The sequence below is a fragment of the Lynx rufus genome, unplaced genomic scaffold (genome assembly GCF_022079265.1).
Source record: "Lynx rufus isolate CCGP_SWC_20201006 ecotype Redwood Valley unplaced genomic scaffold, mLynRuf1.p SCAF_5, whole genome shotgun sequence".
In the NCBI taxonomy this organism is placed as follows: domain Eukaryota; kingdom Metazoa; phylum Chordata; class Mammalia; order Carnivora; family Felidae; genus Lynx; species Lynx rufus.
In genome coordinates, this window is record NW_025814867.1 from 97457209 (window position 1) to 97476947 (window position 19739).

General features: G+C 38.6%; 1 long non-coding RNA gene across 1 annotated transcript in view; it reads right to left on the reverse strand.

The window, feature by feature from the left end:
• Positions 1-2735: 2735 nt before the first annotated feature.
• The window catches only part of LOC124526679 (uncharacterized), a 71427-nt gene continuing 54423 nt past the window's right edge, over positions 2736-19739 (reverse strand). Inside the window, exon 3 of the long non-coding RNA XR_006965719.1 lies at positions 2736-3078. This is a non-coding gene — a long non-coding RNA (uncharacterized LOC124526679). The remainder of the gene's footprint in view (positions 3079-19739) is intronic.

Genomic DNA, 19739 nt, shown 5'->3' on the forward strand with positions numbered 1-19739 from the left:
CTCTTTCATCCCTCCCAAGCTCTCTGACACTAATGTGAAACTGGGGGCAAAAAAGCAGTGATGGGTTGTGATGCTTGGTGTTCTTGCCTGTCAGTACCACCCCCATGTGTGAAGGGGTCTATACAGTAACCCATTCAGTGCAGGTCAGGAGAATCTGTTAGTCTTTTCCAGCCTCCAGCACTCATCTGTTGTTTGCTGCTGAAGCTCCATCACCTAGAACAACGCCTGGACTATCATTAGGAGCTCAAGAAATGTGTTGACTGGATAGAAGCTACTTCAGATGAGTAAGATTTTGAACACAGCAAGCTTAGTGCAAGATCCAAGGCTCATCTTGTGTTCTCACATACTGACTTAAGATGAGGGGAAAAAGTCCTTCACAGGAGAGAAGGCAATCATAAGCTCAACAAATGTGCTGCATTGCAGAAGTGCAGGTTGAGAGGTTGAACTGAAAAAGTAAAAGAGTAAAAGTGGCTTTCCTTCTTGCAAATAAATGTCCCTTGCTTTTTATGACCTTTATGCTGAAGATTGTTTAAAATATTAGTGAAGAATGCAGCTAGGGTGCTGTGAGACAGTCATTCATTTGTTGAGAATTCCCCAGAGGCTTCTAAACAAGTACGAACAATAATTTTATGTATTTATTTTTGATGGAGGCTTTCAAGGTTCGCGCCCTTGTCCTCAGCAATTTTTTAATGAGTGTATCTGTTACCTCTGAGGGAGACAATTGCTACAACTGCTTGTGATGGTTCCTCATTGACATTCAGGAAGGATCTCAGAGACATCGAGCTTAAGAGAGAATCCGTACAGCCTGTCTGTTGGGAAATGAACGGCCCTGAGTGAGTGCCAGGTTGTGAGCAGTTCTGCCACAGAAGGTAGTGGTAAAAATCAAGGAAATCATACAACATATCTGGAAACTGTGAGGGATTAAAAAAAAGAAGGAAGTGCCATTGAAATGCTAATAATGGTGCCAAATTAATACATTTGCTATCATTTTTACCTTGATTTTTTTTAATGTTTATTTTTGGGAGAGGACTAAAAAGAATGGGAAAGGGGCAGAGAGAGGGGGAGATGGGATCCGAAGCAAGAGAGAGGGAGACAGGATCCAAAGTAGCTTTGCACTGACAGCACAGAGATCGATGTGGGGCTCCAACTCATGAACTGCAAGATCATGACCTAAACAGAGTTCAGATGCTTAACCAACTGAGCCACCAAGGTGCCCCTATTTTGTTTGATTTTTAAATCAGAGACTAAAATGGAAACTTCCAAAATGGCTAACATTCCAAGTAAAGGGATACTGGGCTCTTACATTTGTGCCAGAAATCCTGCACAGAGCAGCAGCTAAGCGTTCACCTTTCAGGATGGCCATGATGTCACTGAAGAACGGATAATCATAGTGGTACACTATTTCAAGAGAACCTCACCTATCAGGAGCACATAAGCTATTTTTTTTTCTTTTTTTACCCTACCTGGAGTAGGGTAGGTATATACAGGGGGAAACGAAATAGCCAAAGTCATTGTCACTAAATTCTATGAGCCAGAGCACTCTTTCATTCTACCATTCCAATCAGAAACTAATCACTCTCAATTGTACTTTGTGTATAATTCTAACAAGTTTGTCTGTCATTTACAAGACCACAGTGTACTATAAGCAACATGTTTTTATTAGCGAGAAGACCTTCATTGATAGTGGAGGGAAAAGGTATGTGCACAGTGCCCGCAACATGAAAGACAATTAAAAGTGGATACAAACTCAAATATCATAGCAATCTAGAAAGAGTAATGTAGAAATGAGTGCCTGGTATACCCTGATGGCCCTGGAGGGCATCACTGCTCTGCAGAATAATCATTGATGTGCACAATGAGGACTTTGAGTCATCAAGAAAAGGTTAAATAATGTTCAACCTTCTTTAATTAAGGCAGAAAAATGTACAATCCATTTTAGAAATATTTCTTTAATAAGTGCCTTAAATTTTAAATAAAACTTTAAGTTGGTAAACCTGTTACCTAAAAGGACTTATTTCTGAATAGTTCTGACTCCCTGAAGCTTTCACAAATCTTGCATTTATTCTTTAACTTTCCTTACCCCATTCACAGGGCTGAAAACTCTCTGGGCCTTTCCAAGCATCTGAAACTAGGTCTTATCCTTCTTGATTTACCTTTTAGCTAAGTGATCTTACTACTACCACCACTCCCTCTTAAAATCTATCCTATAGATCACAGTGCTTGTGGCTATCAAAGCCCCAAGCTATGTAGCTAACACCTACCTACTACTTAGTAAAACTTCATCACTGCATCAGTGAGATCACTGTGCTGTTAGCTACTAGGGATATGAAGGAGGGTACAGGGATGAATTAGTGAAGGAGAAACCAGAAGAACACAATTATTCTTGATTACAGCCTGCTATGGGCTGAACTTTTATCCCCCAACCCCCAATTCATATGTAGAAATCCTAACTCCCAAGGTGATGATATTTAGAGAGATAGGCTTTTTGGGAGATAATTAGGTTTAGATGAAGTCATGAGGGTGGAGTCCCCCTGATGAGATTCAGGTCCTTAGAAGAAGAGACCAGAGTGCCTGCTCCTCTCCCACCCTACCTCACCCTACCTCACCCTCCCTGCCGTGTTGAGGATACAGCAAGAAGGCAGCCATCTACAAGGCCAGAAGCGAGTTCTCACCAGAACCCAACCATGCTGGCACCCTAATCTCAGAATTCCCAGCCACTGAAACTGTTAAGAAATTTTAGTTACCCAATCTATGATATTTGTTATGGCCTGAGCAGACCAAGAAATAACCATTCCCCACCACCACATGCAGCAACTTTTGTTCACTGTTTGCTTTTATCCTTTTATGAAAGAGTTTCAAACTTTCACCTTTCCATGTGTAGGATAGCATGGGAAAGAAACAATCTCCCGGGGATGGGGCAGGGCAAAGGAGTGAATGATGAAGCTCATTATTCCATAGGTATTTTCATCAACTCCTTGCTCCATGAGGCTTTTGTTCTGCCCTCATATTCCCTTGTGGACACCAACTCTAGCAATCTGGGCCTCTGCAGTAAAGGAGCTGGTAATAATGGCTTCTATCCTAGGAGAAAGGAAAGAGCAAAATGTAAGCCATAGAGACAAATAGCAGCATTACTGGTAATAAGGCAGATTTCCACCATAGATAAGGTTTTTAAAATATGATCAGATAATCAAAGATTCCTGAAAGGGGTTTCTTACTTTTAAAATTAAAAATAAACCTAACATTTGAGTTGCTCAGTGAAAAGAAACCAAAGTGTGATCCATTCAGAGACTCCCCTGAAGGTAAGGTAAGAAAAGGCTTGAAAGGCCAAAGGGAAAAACTGTGTTCAGGTCAAAACAGAGTGTTAAGGTGTTCTCATTTCAATTGGATTTCCTGGAGCCCCCAAGATTTTTGAATGCTGATTCCCCCAAATATACTAAAGATTAGCAAGACAACCTGTTAACAAAACAAATCTCACTGCGTTAAGTGAGAAAACTGCCTTGGTAGTCTTAGTAGCATTTCAGAGGGGAAAGAGAGAAAGCGGGGATATTCATTGAGATTTTAGTCTGGCTTAAAGCAGTTCCTTCAACAAAACAGGAGACAACAAAGCAGGAGATGCTGGAGAGGATGTGGAGAAATGGGAACCCTCTTGAACTGTTGGTGGGAATGCAAACTGATGCAGCCACTCTGGAAAACAGTGTGGAGGTTCCTCAAAAAATTAAAAATAGATCTACCCTATGACCCAGCAATAGCACTGCTAGTGGGATACAGGAGTGCTGATGCATAGGAGCACCTGTACACCAATGTTTATAGCAGCACTTTTAACAATAGCCAAATTATGGAAAGAGCCTAAATGTCCATCAACTGACGAATGGATAAAGAAGATGTGGTTTACATATACAATGGAATACTACTTGGCAATGAGAAAGAATGAAATCTGGCCATCTGTAGCAACGTGGATGGAACTGGAGAGTGTTATGCTAAGTGAAATAAGTCAGGCAGAGAAAGATAGACACCATATATTTTCACTCATATATGGATCCTGAGAAACTCAACAGAAGACCAGGGGGGAAGGGAAGGGGGAAAAAAAAAGTTACAGACAGGGTAGGAGGCAAACCATAAGAGACTCTTAAATACTGAGAACAAACTGATGGGGGGTGGGGGAGAGGGGAAAGTGGGTGATGGGCATTGAGGAGGACACCTGTTGGGATGAGCACTGTGTGTTGTATGGAAGCCAATTTGACAATAAATTGCATATAAAAAAATAAATAAAAAAAAATAATAAAGCAGTTCCTTCAATGAAGACACTTGGTTAGAAATGGATAAGAACCATCATATGGTGGTTTAGGATGTTGGTAGACACAAGTATTTTGAAGTAAGAAGTTCTGAGGTCTTAGGGTATAAATGGTCTTTGATATTTTCTACTAAAGAGTCAATGGGCCTTTCAGGAAGTTCCTGGAATGAACAATGAAGTTATATGTAACTTTTGTCTTCCAGGACAAGAACATCCTGATGAAGAGTAGAAAGCATTACCACAAAACATGTCACTTTGGCATGAAGATTATTTTGAACTCTCAAGGCAATGGAAAAGCAAATTAAAAAAAAAAACAAAAAACCTCTTTCCCACCCCTATTTGTCTAAAATTTATATATAATTTGTATTATTCTCCACTCTCTAACAGGAAGGACAGAAAGTTCATCATCAAAGACAACCCTAGATTCATAGTGCAGAGATGGCACCAGAGGAATCTACATAACTTAACTAGCCCTTGTCTTTCATTAGTTTTCTCATATATTTACTTCCCTACAATTTACTTCCCCTAGAACCTTTAGGACCTTTGTGTTGTCACTTCTCTAAAAATTCATGGTTCTTTTGTTAAGATGCTACCTAAGCCCAAGTTCTAACAACCCCTTTGAGTTACTCATCTGAGTGCTCCCATTTATAAGTGGAATACACATATAAAACAAATTTTTGTTCTCTCCTGTTGGTCTAATTTGCAGAGCCCCAGCTGGAAAACCTAGTAGGGCAGAGGGAAAAAAAGTTTCTTCCCTTATATAGAAATAATGTTATATTGATGACAAGAGCAAAGAGTAAAGTCAGGTCATTGTAAAAGTAAGCTTTGTGGATAGTTTCCATGCTCACTCCATGATTCCCCTAATTGTAATCAGTTGTATACATGATGGTTTCCCACCGAATAAATTGTAAGCTCTTTCAGAACAGAGATTATACTGCCCTTCAAACATTGCCCATGATCTTTTCTGTCCCCCATATTGTTTCAGCTTCAAAATCATCATCTCTAAGACATGTATACCTTCTAGAAGTTTCTATAATTCTCAACCCTTCTGGTAAGCAAAAAAAGCTACTAAACAAGATAATGAGAAACACTAGTTGTGGGTTTTTCCTAAATGAAAAACTAAAATCATCTTGGATTCCCTGAACATGTTCAATGTAATTCATTCAGAGAGCACATGTTTTGAGCTAATTTTAGCATGGATTGATTGTTAAGACTTCTCAATTGTTTGCAAAACAGTGTTTAAATAAGATAGCTTGGGTGTGTAAAAGTGTACTGTATTTTTTTCCATAGCAGTGCTAAATGTTTAAGAATCACAATTGTAAAAATTCCATTTCAGTGTGTCTTTATTTTTATTACACCAGTTTGTCATCAGCAAAACGCTGTGAAGTTTCCTGAGGAGAGAAGAGTTCCTTTGCGTTTGAAATGACTAAGAACTATTTGTAATTATAATTGTTATTTCAGATCCTATGGTAGTCACAGGTGCCCCACTGATGGCCTTCTGTATGAACCTGCTTTTAGATCTTATAAAATGCTTCTCTTTTAGGAATGACGTTGCTCTTTCTCATTTTCATTGCATTTTATGTATCACTTCATCAAAATTTATAAGGAAAGAAATTTGAGGTAAATTATAAATTGATGGGAGGTTTATCAGAGATATCACACTTGAAGTTACAACAAGAATGCTCCATGAAAACAATGTTGGATCTTTCTACTGCCATATTTACCACACCCAGTACTATGCCAGGCATGCTGGGCATTTTCTCAATTACTCCTTAAGCCTGTTTTCACATTCCAAATTTTAAAGTGAGACTCTCAGGTAATTGTGCTGCAGAGCATGTAAACTTCTACCTCACATCATTCAATAACCCTTCATTTGCTTAAGAAATCTGTTTAGGTATTATGTCTGGGAGTCCCAGGCAAATTATAAGCCAACTTTGACACCATTTTCTCCACAGTTGTCAAGTAATGAATTCTGGAGTATCCTGAAGGCTGTGTAATGGTGTTATATGGGATTGCTTAAGTCCAAATTGACCAAAACATGCCCCTGGCACTTACATTTTACAATTTGTTTTCAGATCATGATCTGCACCTTTGAAAGTGTTAGAGGAAAAAGGCTGAGAAATGCTGCCTCAAGAGATATGGAGATAAGGTGAGCAGTGCCTTTATCCAGCTATTAAAATCTTGAATGGTTTAACTATAGTTTGGAAGATAAATTCCTACTGTTGTATTTCCCAAAATGTGGTAGACTGTAACCAATAGATGTGTGAAAAGGGCACCTTCATTGCATAACTTTGAGAAAGGTGAATTAAACACAGTTAAATAGATTTCTCTACTGGATTTCTAGAGCCTTAATATGTTCTGAGGGGGATATTCTATGCAAGGTTTTCCCAGGTAATGTGCAAAATAGAAAATGTTTTCACAGAATATTTCTTAAGACTAATGTTTAAAGAAAAGCCATTGGTAAACACAGGGATAAAGAATCAATTAATAAATGATTCCAAGTAACTTTTCCATTTTTTTTATCAAATGCAGATAAAATTAATCCTTTACTAATTAGTCCTATAAATTTGGTAGGAATTATCTAGATAAATATGGTGAGTTATATATCTGTCCCTCACCATTTGCTGTAGTGAGAGGGGGGAAAAAAAAAAGGATGCTTCTTAGATGGCCTAAAACACATGCCTATCCCTAATGTTCCCACCTCTGGGAAGCTGGAAAAGGCAATAGGTCAGCTTCACCTATATGGCCCCGGTGAAAAATCATTGGTTACTATCTTGGCATAATACCAAGCACCTTATATGATCATCAGGATGAAGTGTGAGAGTGTATTTAAAGCATTTAAGCACAATGCCTCGCTCACAGCAAGTGGTGAATAAGTGGTAACTGCTATCATAACATCAACAGTATCGCACCCTTTATATCTATTCAGAGTATGTCATCTTTAGGCTTCTAATCTAGTGCAACTGCCTCCTCACTGACCTATCCATAACTGTGTCTGCTAATTCCTCAAACTGCATCTATATTGCCTTTCAAAAATGCTTTTCTGAGTATGCCACTTGCCTACTCTCTGTAGAATAAAGTTCAAACACTTGCACACAGGCAGGTCTCTCGGTCTGGTAAGAGTCTACCTTTCCAAGTTTATCTTCCACCATTTTCCTGGTTCCATGGTCTCTACATTTCAGCCCTACTGCACCTCTTACCCCTAAAGACACCATACATAATCATCCATCTGTCTGTTTAATCATATCATAATGCTCAAAATGAGATATGCTTCCCCTGACTCCAATTGCAAAAAGTCTTCAAGGCCAACTCATCTACTGTCTATCCTTAAGATTCCCCAGTCAAACTTAATCACTTTTCCCTCTCTGCTCTCATATACTTTTTACCTCTGTTATAGCACTCCTCACACATCCTCATATAACAATTACCTGTGCAAGTGTATTTCCATGCGTTACTCAGGACTGGCTGTTGTAGGGGATAGGAACCTAATTTGAACTTGCTTGGGTAAAAATATGGAGAGTAAATTGGAAATATCCTGAGTCACTCACATAATTCATAGAACACATGAACAATCAAACCTCAAAAAGACCAGAGATATATCTAGGCTTCTGGGAAAAAAAAAAAATGCAACTATAGACAAAAAAACACCACTAGAATTTTGTTCCAAAGACAAATCTGCGTCATGTTTTTTTCTCTGTGGGTGGGATCTCCTTTTCTTTGTGAAGTATATGGAGGTAAAATTTACGTATGACAAAATATACCCTTTTTATTATACAGTTCAAGGAGTTGTGACAAACACATACAGCCCTATAACCACCATTATAAACAAAATATTAAATAGTTTTCTCACTCTCCAAAACCTCCCTCAAGCCATTGCAATCAAACTCTCCCTGCAACCTCATCCCCAGGCAAACACTGACTGGGTTTTCTGTCCTCACAGTTTTGCGTTTTCTAGAATGTCCTATGAAACCATACAGTCTGCAGTCTTTTAAGTCTGACTTCATTCACTGAGCATAATGGTCTTTGATATTTATTCATGCTGTTGCATGTATCAATAGTTTCTTGATCTTGCCTTATTAACTAGGACCTCCAGTGTAATGTCGAACAGGAGTGGTAGGAGTAGACGTGATTGGTTTTTTTTTCCCCCAATCTTAGGGGAAGAGCATTAATTATTAAATATGACGTTAGTTGTACATTTTTTGGTACATGCCCATCACAGGTGGATTAAGTCTCCTATTCCTAGTTTGCTGAGAATTTTTGTTGTTTTATAAGTCATGTATATGTATTAAATTTTACACTTTTGTAGATTGTAAATATGTAGTTTTTTTCATTAGTCTGCTGATATGATGAATTATACAGATTCATTTTCAAATGCTGAACCAGCCTTGCATTTACAGGATAAACTCCAATTAGTCATAATGTATTATCCTTTCTTATATAGTGGATTCAATTTTCTGATATTTTGAGGATTTTAGCATCTGTTCATTAGGAATATTTTTAGTTTATTTGTAATATTTTTTCTCGTTTTGGCATTATAGTAAAATGAGTTAACAAGCATTCACCTCTATTTTCTGGAAGAGTGTGTGTAGATTTGGTATTCTTTCTTTCCTAGAAGTTTAGTAAGTACCACATTTTAGGAGATACATTATTGGGGTTATCTATTCTTGCAGGAGTTTTGCTAGACTTTCGAGACAAAGACTATGTCATCCAGTTATTGACTATACGGACATAGGGCTGTTTGTAATAATCCCTTATCCTTTTAATGTCTATAGAATAGTGATGTTTCCTTTTTCATTGTGGATATTCGTCTTTTTTTTTTTTTTTTTTGGTCTTCTCTTTTCCCCTCCCCTTGACTCAGTTTGGGTTTATCAATTATATTGACCTTTTCAAAGTACCAGCTTTTCATTTCATGGATTCTCTCTTTGACTTCTACTCTTTATTTTTCCCCTTTATTCTGTTTGCTTTGAGGTTTAATTTTTCTTTTTCTAGATTCTTAAGGCTTAGATCATGGATTTAAGACCTTTCTTCTTTTCTAATATAAGCATTTAATTCTATGAATTGCACATATAACATTGCTCTAGATGCATCCAACACATTTTAATGTGTGGCATTCTTACTTTCGTTTAATCCACAATATCTTCTAATTTCCTTTCTGACTTTATTTTTAACCCAAGGATTATTTAGCAGTGGTGTTTATTTTCTAAAATATTTGTGAATTTTCCAGATATCTTGCTGTTATGGATTTCTAAGTTAGTTCCATTATGGTAAGAGAATGTACTCTGTAATTTCAATCTTTTAAATTTCTTTTGGTTTAATAGCCCAGAACATAGTCTACCTTGATCAATGTTTCATATGCATTTAAACAGTATGTATATTCTTCTGCTATTGGGTAGAGAGTTCTATAAATGTCAACTAGTTCAAATTGGTTTCGAGTGTTCATGTCTTCTATATCCTTACTGATTTGGTCTTCTCTCAATTACTGAGAGTGTTGAATTCTCCAGCTATAATTGTAAGTGTATCTATATTTGCTTTCAGTTCTAACAACTTTTGCTTCATATAAATTGAAATGTGTTAGGTGCATGTATATTTAGGATTGTTACGACTTCTTGGAGACTAAATTCTTTATTATTATGTCACATGCAGGAGTAGGTTTTGAAATCCATCATGATTTCCTCAGAGGTCATGAGCAATGCCAGACTGAATTTCACATTTTGTCCCCCATTGCCAAAGAATGACTCTTTCTCAAAACTGACTCAAAATGCCCATGGTTTAAGGTAGGCACTCAACCCTGGAGCAGAGTCTGTAAGAATATGGCTTCTATCTTATAAATTCCATGGTTGGAATGAGACAAGGAAGAGGTCATGGGGGGGGGGGGTGGATGCTGGGAAGATAGTAGCAAAATATCTACCACAAACTTCAAAATAAAAAATGCTGAAGTCATGATACTGGTCATATTGGTCATGTTCACCCTAAAGAATCTGGCAAATGTTCATCAAGGAAGGCTTGGCCAAGGCCTTTGATTTGACTGCTTGCTTCTCCCTCTGCCCAACCCTACTTCCTTCCTTTCCCCAACAAGTGTCAATGCTAAGAATACGACTTGGTATACTTCCTGCACACTAACCTCCATCTCTGTCTGCTTTCCAAGAACCAGACCTACAATACAATCTCTTTAAGAATCTAATAAAAGATCTAACTCTGCTTAGAATAACATTCAACTTTATATAAATTTTGGACTTTCACAACACTGATTCTCACCATGTACCCTAAAAGAACACTTTAAATCTCATTTTGCAGAATCTTAAGCCCAGAGATATTTGTAATTTGCCTAATGTCATATGATGACTCCATGGAAAAACTAGAACTAAATCCTTGTTTCTAATCACATAGCCATTTACACTTTCCACTGTCTTGAAAAACTGACCATTTACCTGTTTCTACATTTTTACTCAAATTAATAACTTAATTATGGAAAACCTGTGTTCCAGACACTATGCTTAATGTTTGCCCTGTATTATCTCATTTAATCCTCAGGGGAAACTTGTGAAGTAGACACAATTATCCTTATCTTGCAAATGAGGGAAACAAAGCCTTTCCAGAACCACTTTCTAGAGGTAAGAGCCAACATTTGGATCCAGTTGTCCTCTATAGAGACAATTCTGAACAGCAATACTATATATATACATTGGAAATGCTTTTGTATATAATACATTTTATTGATTTTTCCACATATTATACATCTATACAATAGGAAGCCTACACAAAATCTGAAACCCTGAACTCATTCCAAATGGTTAGTTTATTAACTCAGCAAAAAATTAGTATTTATGTGCCTGGAGCCTCAATCCACAATGACCAAAAAAGATACAGTCTCTGCCTGTATGGAATTTAAGTCTAAAAGGGATACAGACATTATTATAAGTATAAATTTAGTTTAATTCATGTTGTTTCATTTTACGTCAAATCATGGTTAAAAAAAAAAAAGTTACAGAAATGCTATAATGGCATTTAACACGGGGACCTAAAGTAGAATTAGAGGGTGAGGGAGGAGACTTTCCTGAGGGGTAATATTCAGGCTGAGAACGAAGAATGCATACAGGTGAATCCAGTAAAAGGAGATGGGGAAATGTATTTGGCAGGTGAAAGGAAATAGGGATGGAAGAGCCAGGTCTCTATTTCAGTGGAAGGTAACCAGGGTTGTACCAGGGCTCTGAATGGCTTTGACTATCCAGGGACCCATGGTTTCTGAATATGTTTCATTTGTACCATGTTTTTACAATGTTTGTTCTCTCAGTTCTATAATTACTCTTCGTGATGAATAGAAATGAAATATTGTTAGTTCTCTTTTTCTTTCTGATAAAAGCACTCCTCTCTATAAAAGGATTTGAAGAAAATACTGAAAGCAGTCTTTATCCCACTCTATCACCTAACTCATCAATACACACAGCTATATTATGCCTCCCACTCAGCCTATACATTCATTTAAGAAATGATTACCCTTTACAGTCCTCATTTGGAAAGGCAGATCCTCCCAGGAGTGAATTAAGCCTCTACCCCTGTGTTTTCCTTAGGACCCTAATGAACAGATGTCAGCAACTTCTCCCTTACTTTGGAAAGGTTTTAAACTCCTGATGTAGCCCAAGACTCAGGACCTGGTTCCCCCTTCTCTGTGACTGTGAATGCAGATCTTTGGTACTTTGCTGTGTCCCTCAGAAAAGTGCAGAATAGTGTACAAGCTATTGATAAGGGTGTTCTCCACGCCCCCTGAAGAGTAGCTAGGCATTCCCACAGCCAGCCAAGTGACCTTCAAATCAAAGAATAGAGCTACTCAATCCCATGCTCAGCCCCATTCTAGGCCCACATGATGAGAAGGGCCATTTATTTCCATTGTAGGATCCTATGGTCTAAATGTAATATGTGACCTGAGAAACTAGGAAAAGACAAGACATTGACAAGAATGAGGGAGAAAAAGGATTCTGTAGAGATCTTCAGATTTGAAGAAAATTTTATAGGCCTTGGTTTTCTCAACTGTAAAACAAGGTAATGGGACTAGATGGCCTCAAAGAGGTCCTCCAGCTATGCTAACCAACTTTTCCCAGTTTGCCTCAAGTGGCCCTGATTTTAAAGTTGAAAGCCTCACATCCTAGAGATCCCCTCAGTCCCTGGCAGCCTAAGAGAGGTGGTCACCCAACTTTCTCTGCTGGTCTGTGAGGAAGCCCTGACTCTTCACTTGATACACACATTTAAAGTAATTTTTTTATTAAGTTTTTCTTTTTCTTTTTTCTTTCTTTCTTTTTTTTTTTTTTTTTTTTTTTGAGAGAGAGAGAGCATGAGCAGGGGAGGGGCAGAGAGCAAGGGAGAGAGAGAGAGAATCCCATGCAGGCTCTGCACCATCACCACAGAGCTGGATGCAGGGCTCAAACTCACGAACCAGGAGATCATAGCCCAAGCTGAAAGCAAGAGTCCCACGCTTAAATGACTGAGCCACCCACGTGCCTGGATACACACATTTCAATTTACTGTTTGGTTTAAATGACAACAATCTCAACCTCATGAGGTTTAATTTCAACAGAAATGCAAACATTTTTGTCTTCTTTCTCACATGGGCTTTAGTCTTTTTAGATTGTTCAATGTTTGTTAATTTAGTCAAATGAGTGCTAACACAGTCAAAGGTTGAGATTTTATTTTGCCTTGTGAAATTCTTGTGTGGCATGGCATCTTCTAGAAGTGGGAAAGCACAGTGACATGATGTAATCAGCAATCATCTCAAGAGCTGCTCTCTCAGCATCATTTATCTGACAGGGCAAAGCACTTCACTAAATCTAAAACTAAGGGTCATAGGTATTTGTAACTGCTACAAAAATTATCATTGTTCTCTAATATTAACATTAATATGTTTCTGTGACTCTTCCAAATGCAATCCTAGTCTCCGCTCAGAAAGGAAGCAATGACCTCATCCTTAGCTACTATTCTGAAATCAGTCATAGTGACTAAAACCCTTGTTTTCTTCACAAAAGAGAAATCAGATGACCTTTGCTCTGACCCTTGACTCGATATTTACAAAAGCTAATTATAGGGCGGGCAAGTGTCCTTTATCATTCAGGGACATTTGGTTAAGGTCTAGTCTTTAAAAAAAGAAGAGTCAGGGTACTGTTTAGAGCTGGACATGGTGTGAGGAAATCTAGAAAGAGATAGTTAATTTTGTATTTTGGCTATTAACATCGATTTTCTGAAAACCAATCAAGGAGAACAGAGGCAATAGAAGTCAGTCATTAAAATCAGTGTTTTGACTAACAAAACAGAATCAGTCATCTGATGGTCTGGTGGTTAGAGGTCATAGAGATACTCAAGTCTGACAGCTTGAGCATTAAACCTCTCATTTTCCACCACTACACCCTCTGCTACTGCATCAGCAAGAAAAGAACTGCATTACTTAAACTCTAAAGGTTACTTGGCTAATAAAGAATGCCCTGAAGATTGAGGGTAGTCATATATCCCCATAGCGCACATATCTCATTTACCTTTAATACAATCTTTATGCTCATAAAAAAAGATTTTTAAAGAGTAAAAAATTCAGAAGAGAAAAAAAAAAAGCATTTGGTAATTCAAACAATAATGGAGGCGCACAGCATTCCTTTCTCCCCAGGCTTCCCCTGGCAATCTTTCTCAGGGTAAAAGTAGAGGTCTGATTCCTTTTGTTCATTCCAGCCACCGCCCTTTAGCAATCTGAGTCTGAGCAAGACTGCCACGCCCAGTCATGGGACAAAGGCAGAAATAGGGGAACTCTGGGCACAGAGACAGCCCGACTTTATTTATAGACGTGTGATATATTGGTCTCAATGACATGAAGGTGCAAATCAGTTGCTATCTCTGCAAATGAACAATTAAAACAGGGGGGCTTAAAATATATGTATGTTCTAAAATGCTATCTGATCAAAGTATTCTTTTCCTAGAAAGAAAGGGATGTGGCCAAAGGATTCTGATTTTCAGAAAAAGGGTGAATGCTGCCCCCTTTTGACTGTTAAGAGCTATATATACCATACAGCCTTAAACCTGAAACATAATGCAATGATAGACTATGGGAATAAAAATCCTGTTTCTGTCATGAGAAATCTGATTACATCTTAGAAAGCTGAAAGGGCTCAAAGTTCATATACTAAGACTTTTAATGTGACTTTCCTAGCTTCCTGGAAGCTTCCTTCATCCAGCCTCCTACCTCATTTTAGTTGTGCCTATTTTATAGACTCAGTTCTACCTGTAGTAATTATTTGAGTTTACTACTCGGTTTCTCCCACTGGTCATAGGCTCCTTGTGAGCCTGGGCCATTTCGGTTTTTGCCTAAGTATCAAAGTACCTACAAAGACTTGTGCATAGTGGGTGCTCAAAAAATAGGTTTATTGAAAGCAAACGTCTAGCTGAGGTCAAGATCATAGTCTAGTTATGAATGGTTCTCTCTGAGCAAAGAGAATGAGTCCATTTGTGCCTTAAAGTCAGGATATGCATATAAGTGGCATCATAATTTAAGCCAGGAACTCTAAATTTTGCGAATGCATTCCCAACAAATGTTATACTTATTTAGACATTATACATTATATATGTGTGTGTATATATATGTACGTATATATACATTATATGTGTATATATATACATTATATGTGTATATATATACACATTATATGTGTATATATATACATTATATAATGTATACATTATACAATATACATTATCCATTATATGGATCTACTACTGAACGGTTATATTATATACATTCAAATATATACACAGAAAGATGATGAAAACTTAGTCCTACTACACACAGGCATAATATGAAGTGAAATAAATTAGACACAGAAGAATACATTTTTGTAGGATTCCATTGACTTAAAACTGAAAAACAGACAAAACTAATGCATAGATTTAGGAGTCAGTGATTACCTGTGTGTGGTGGTGGTGGGGGAGGATACTAACTAGAGGGAAGAACAGGGGTGACTTCGAGGATACTACTATGGTTTTATTTCTTGATCTTGATGCTGGCTAGGCAAATGTGTTTAGTTTGAAAAATTCATTAAGTTATACCCTTATGAAATGTGTACTTATGTATATATTATACCTCATTAGGAAATATTTTTAAACAATACTTTCTCAAACTTCAAGAGACTGACTTGCGTATTTCCTAGGGTCCATGTCCCCCATTTGGGATACCTCTGCTTTAATTAAGAAGGCTAATCAAACTCTTTCAGCTACTGGTCAGATAGGACAATCCCTTCCATACAAAAAAAATCTCTAGCAGAAAAGCCTTTGCATCAGCTTCCAGATGTTATAGCAACTAGAGGGCACCTATCCTTAGGAAAGGTTGATTCTTCTTTCTGCCCCTCTCAGGTCCCTAAGATACTATTGCTGACTTGGTAAAGTCATTTCATGCATGTAAGTCTACCTTCGGGAGCAAAAGAGAACATTTTCACAGCAAAGAACGTTGTCAAGTTTGCCTCCCACAGCCTCAGATTTCTCATCTGTAAAATGGGAAGTAGACTTCATTGTTTTGTGGGAACGATTTGCTGCATTAAAATGCACAGAGGACAGGACCTAGCAACTTGTTGACTCTAATAAATTTAAGAAACATCCTGAACTAGGGAAAAGGTCCTGCTCTCGGAGTCCGAGGACCCAAATCCCAGACCTGGTTCTGCCAGCCATAGTGGTGAAGTCACATCACTCTAAGTCTCTTAATTACTTCAACTGTACAATGACCAGATAGCCTTTAAGTCACAAAGGTAAACAGATGTGAATAAAGACTAAAAGAACAATACAATACTCTGCTAGCCAGTGAGCAGAGGTTCAATTTATCCCTGCTGCATGATTAGAATTTTATGATTTGCTGGCCAGTTGCTTTCTTGGCTTTTCACTTTATTACTACAATTTCCTGTGATAGTATAATTTCCTGTTTTCTCCCCTGCTTTCCTTTCACCTTGCTTAACCACATTGTGTTGTTGGACCGTAAAGTTTTAAAGGAAAGGACTCTGAGGAGACTTTAAGACCTTTGTTAAAGGCTGGTTACCTCTGCTAACAGGACGTGTCCTCTGACACACTGGTGGAAAATTATGGAAGAGCCAACAAAAATGGTTTGGCCTGTGTTGAAAGGTATAAGGATATTTTAAAAGGAAGGATGTTATTAAATTTGCAGAAGCAAAGTGAAACAATACAAACTAATTGCTATAAAAAAATAAACTGGAGATGATGCTATTCAAGAAAAATCTGGAGTATTTTAAGCATAAGAAAGGCCAGCTTGAAAAACAGGAGCTTAGACCTCAAGTAGAAGTCTGCTTTCGGAGACGAATCAAGTCCTCAAAGCAAAGAGGAACACACTGCTCAAGGTAGATGAGCACAACTCCAGGAAAAAAAAAAAATATTGATGCCCACATGTAAATATTTAATAATAATGCTAGGATATGGAAAGATATAAAGGGGTAATATATATAAAGATGCTGTGCTCTATTCAAAACTCTGGAATAACTGAATAGAACTAAAGAATAAATAAAGGACTATGGAATTGTCGATATGCAGCCTTTCATATTTATCTCATTAATATTCTTGAGACAAGAGTTGAGTAAAAGATTAGACTATATTAAGGACAGTGTGATGGATGAATAGAATTTCAGAGAACATAAGAAAATGGGAAATTAGAGTAAGCTTTCAAAGACATAAGAGTAACAGAAGCAATGCAAGATAAGTATGTTTGTTATCGGTTTCTTTTCTACAGGCAAACAAACAAACAAACAAAAAAGCAGATATTTTCACTGGCTGAGAGGCCAAAGCAAATGCCAGAACTGTCCATGAGAAAGGTCAGGGCTTTGATGAGTGAGGCCACCTCGCAGTTGGAGGATAGCTGCTTTCAGCTTACTTTACAGAATACACCATTTGAAAATTACCTAGATTCAGGAGCATAAATTCCTTTAATAAATGATTTCTTCAGAGTAATGGACTTTGTTATGCAAGGCAAGCTTTTTCTGGATGGTGGGATAAGCTTATCAACTCCTAAGAAGCTATACTCCATCAGAATATATGTGGAAAACACTAGCAAGGGCTTTGTATGTCATGAATGCAAAAGAACTCTCTATTAGGTGAACTATATCCTACACCAGTGCTTCTCAAATTATACTGTAAATATGAACTATGTGGGGTTCTTGTTAAAATACAGACCCTGATTCACCAAGTCTTGGGCCTGAGATTCAGCATTTTTTTTTAGTGTTTATTTATTTTTGAGAGAAAGGTAGACCAAGAGCAAGCAGTGCAAGCGGTGGGGGGGGGGGGGGGCAAAGAGAGAGGGAGACACACAATCCAAAGGAGGCTCCAGGCTCTGAGCTGTCAGCACAGAGCCTGATGCGGGGCTCCAACTCACAAACTGCAGATCATGACCTGAGCCAAAGCCAGACACTTAACTGACTGAGCTACCCAAGCACCCCAGAGATTCGGCATTTCTTTGAATATTTATTTTTGGGAGAGGGCAAGCAGGGGAGGGGCAAAGAGGGGGGGACAGAGGATCTGAGTGGGCTCTGTGTTAACAATCTGACAGCAGCGAGCCCAAGGTGGGGCTTGAACTCATGAACCACAAGATCATGACCTGAGTCGAAGTCGGACGCTCAACCGACTGAGCTATCCAGGCATCCCAAGATTCAACATTTCTCAGAATGCTCCTGGGTGATGCCCATACCTGGATAATGGTCTATGGGCCACACCTTTAGTATCAAAGTAAACATGCTTTTAATTTGTTTTAAGATTTTATTTTTAATTTTTTATATAATGTCCACTCACAACATAGGGTTACAACTCATTACCCTAGGATCAAGGGTTGCATGCTCTACTGACTGAGCCAGCCAGGTGCCCCAAATGTGCACATTTTAAAGGGGAAACATTGGGGTGCCTGGCTCAGTTGGTTAAGCATCTTATTTCAGCTCAGGTCATGATCTCACAGTTTGTGAGTTCAAACCCAGCATCAGGCTCTGTGCTGACCGCTCAGAGCCTGGAGCCTGTTTCAGATTCTGTGTCTCCCTTTCTTTTTGTCCCTCCCCCACTTACTATCTGTCTCTCTCTGTCCCTCTCTCTCTCTGTCTCTCAAAATAAATAAACATTAAAATTTTTTTTTTTAAAAGTATGAGACATATAACAAATCACCATGAATTCCAGCTACACATTGAATGCTTCTTTTAGTAAACAGAGATAACTAGATATACAGTTGGCCCTTGAACAACATGGGTTTTGGGAAGTCAAAAATTATACATGGAGTTTTGACTGCACCAGGGTCCATACCCCTAAGCCTCATGTCGTTCAAGGGTCCAATCTTCCAGAAGTTCACTATCTATTTGAAGAGAACTTTCACTGTTTCTATTTGTTGGGATGATGAGGCACTGTAACCAAGCATAAATATGGTGTTTGCAGCACAGAGGCAGAGACCTGACTGACAAGGTAGGGAAAGAACAATAAACAGCTTACAGAAAACATGGGGGCCAGGAACTGCAGTTCCCCCACTGGCATCCCAGTTACTCTCCCAGCGGCCAACCCTCTCCCAGTCACTTTACATCATTGCTGGCTTTCCCACCACTCCTCTGAGATGCCATCTTTTAGGATCCTGGAACCAATTCTAAGATGCAGTGTGTGTGTGTGTGTGGGGGGGTGGTTCCCACAACAATAAGCAATTCTCCAACACCAGCTGGGTGTCCCACCATTCAACTCAATTCTGACGTGATCTACCCAGAGATTGTATCAGATCCCAGAGGTTAAGGGTTCAGTCCCACAAGACTGCTACTGCTTGCACATGTGCCCATGTCCCCCATCCGCCAAACTCCCAATACCCCACACCCACCTTGGAGGTCAGTCACAAGCCCAGGTTGTTACTTATGTTTCTGACCAAGTGGCTACTGATCACAGGTTCCCATGAGCTCCTCCTCAGGTTCAATTAACTTGTTACAGGAGCTCATAGAACTTAGGAAAACCGTTTACTCAGGCTTGCCCATTTTTTGTAAAAGAATGATAAAGGACACAGATGAACATGCAGATGGCAAAGATGTAGAAGACAAGGTATGTGGTAAGGGATACTTCTGTGCCCTCCCCAGGGCCACTCCCCCTGTACCTCCAGTTCACTAGCCTGGAGCTCTCCAAACCTTGTCCTTTTGGGTTTATAAGGACATAACATAGGCTTCATAACAGAAGCACACTTGATTAAATCATTGGCTGCTGGTGACTGATTCAACCTCCAGGCCAAAGGTCAGGGGGTGGGACTGAAAGTTTCCACTCTCCATCCATACACTTGGTTCTTCTGGCAACCAGCCCCCTTCTGTAGGTGTATCCAAAAGTGGGCTCATTAACATAACAATACCTTTGTAAGCTCTTTAGGAAATTGGGAGAGCTTTGGGAGCTCTGTGCTTGAAACAGGACAAAGACCAAATATATATTTCTCATT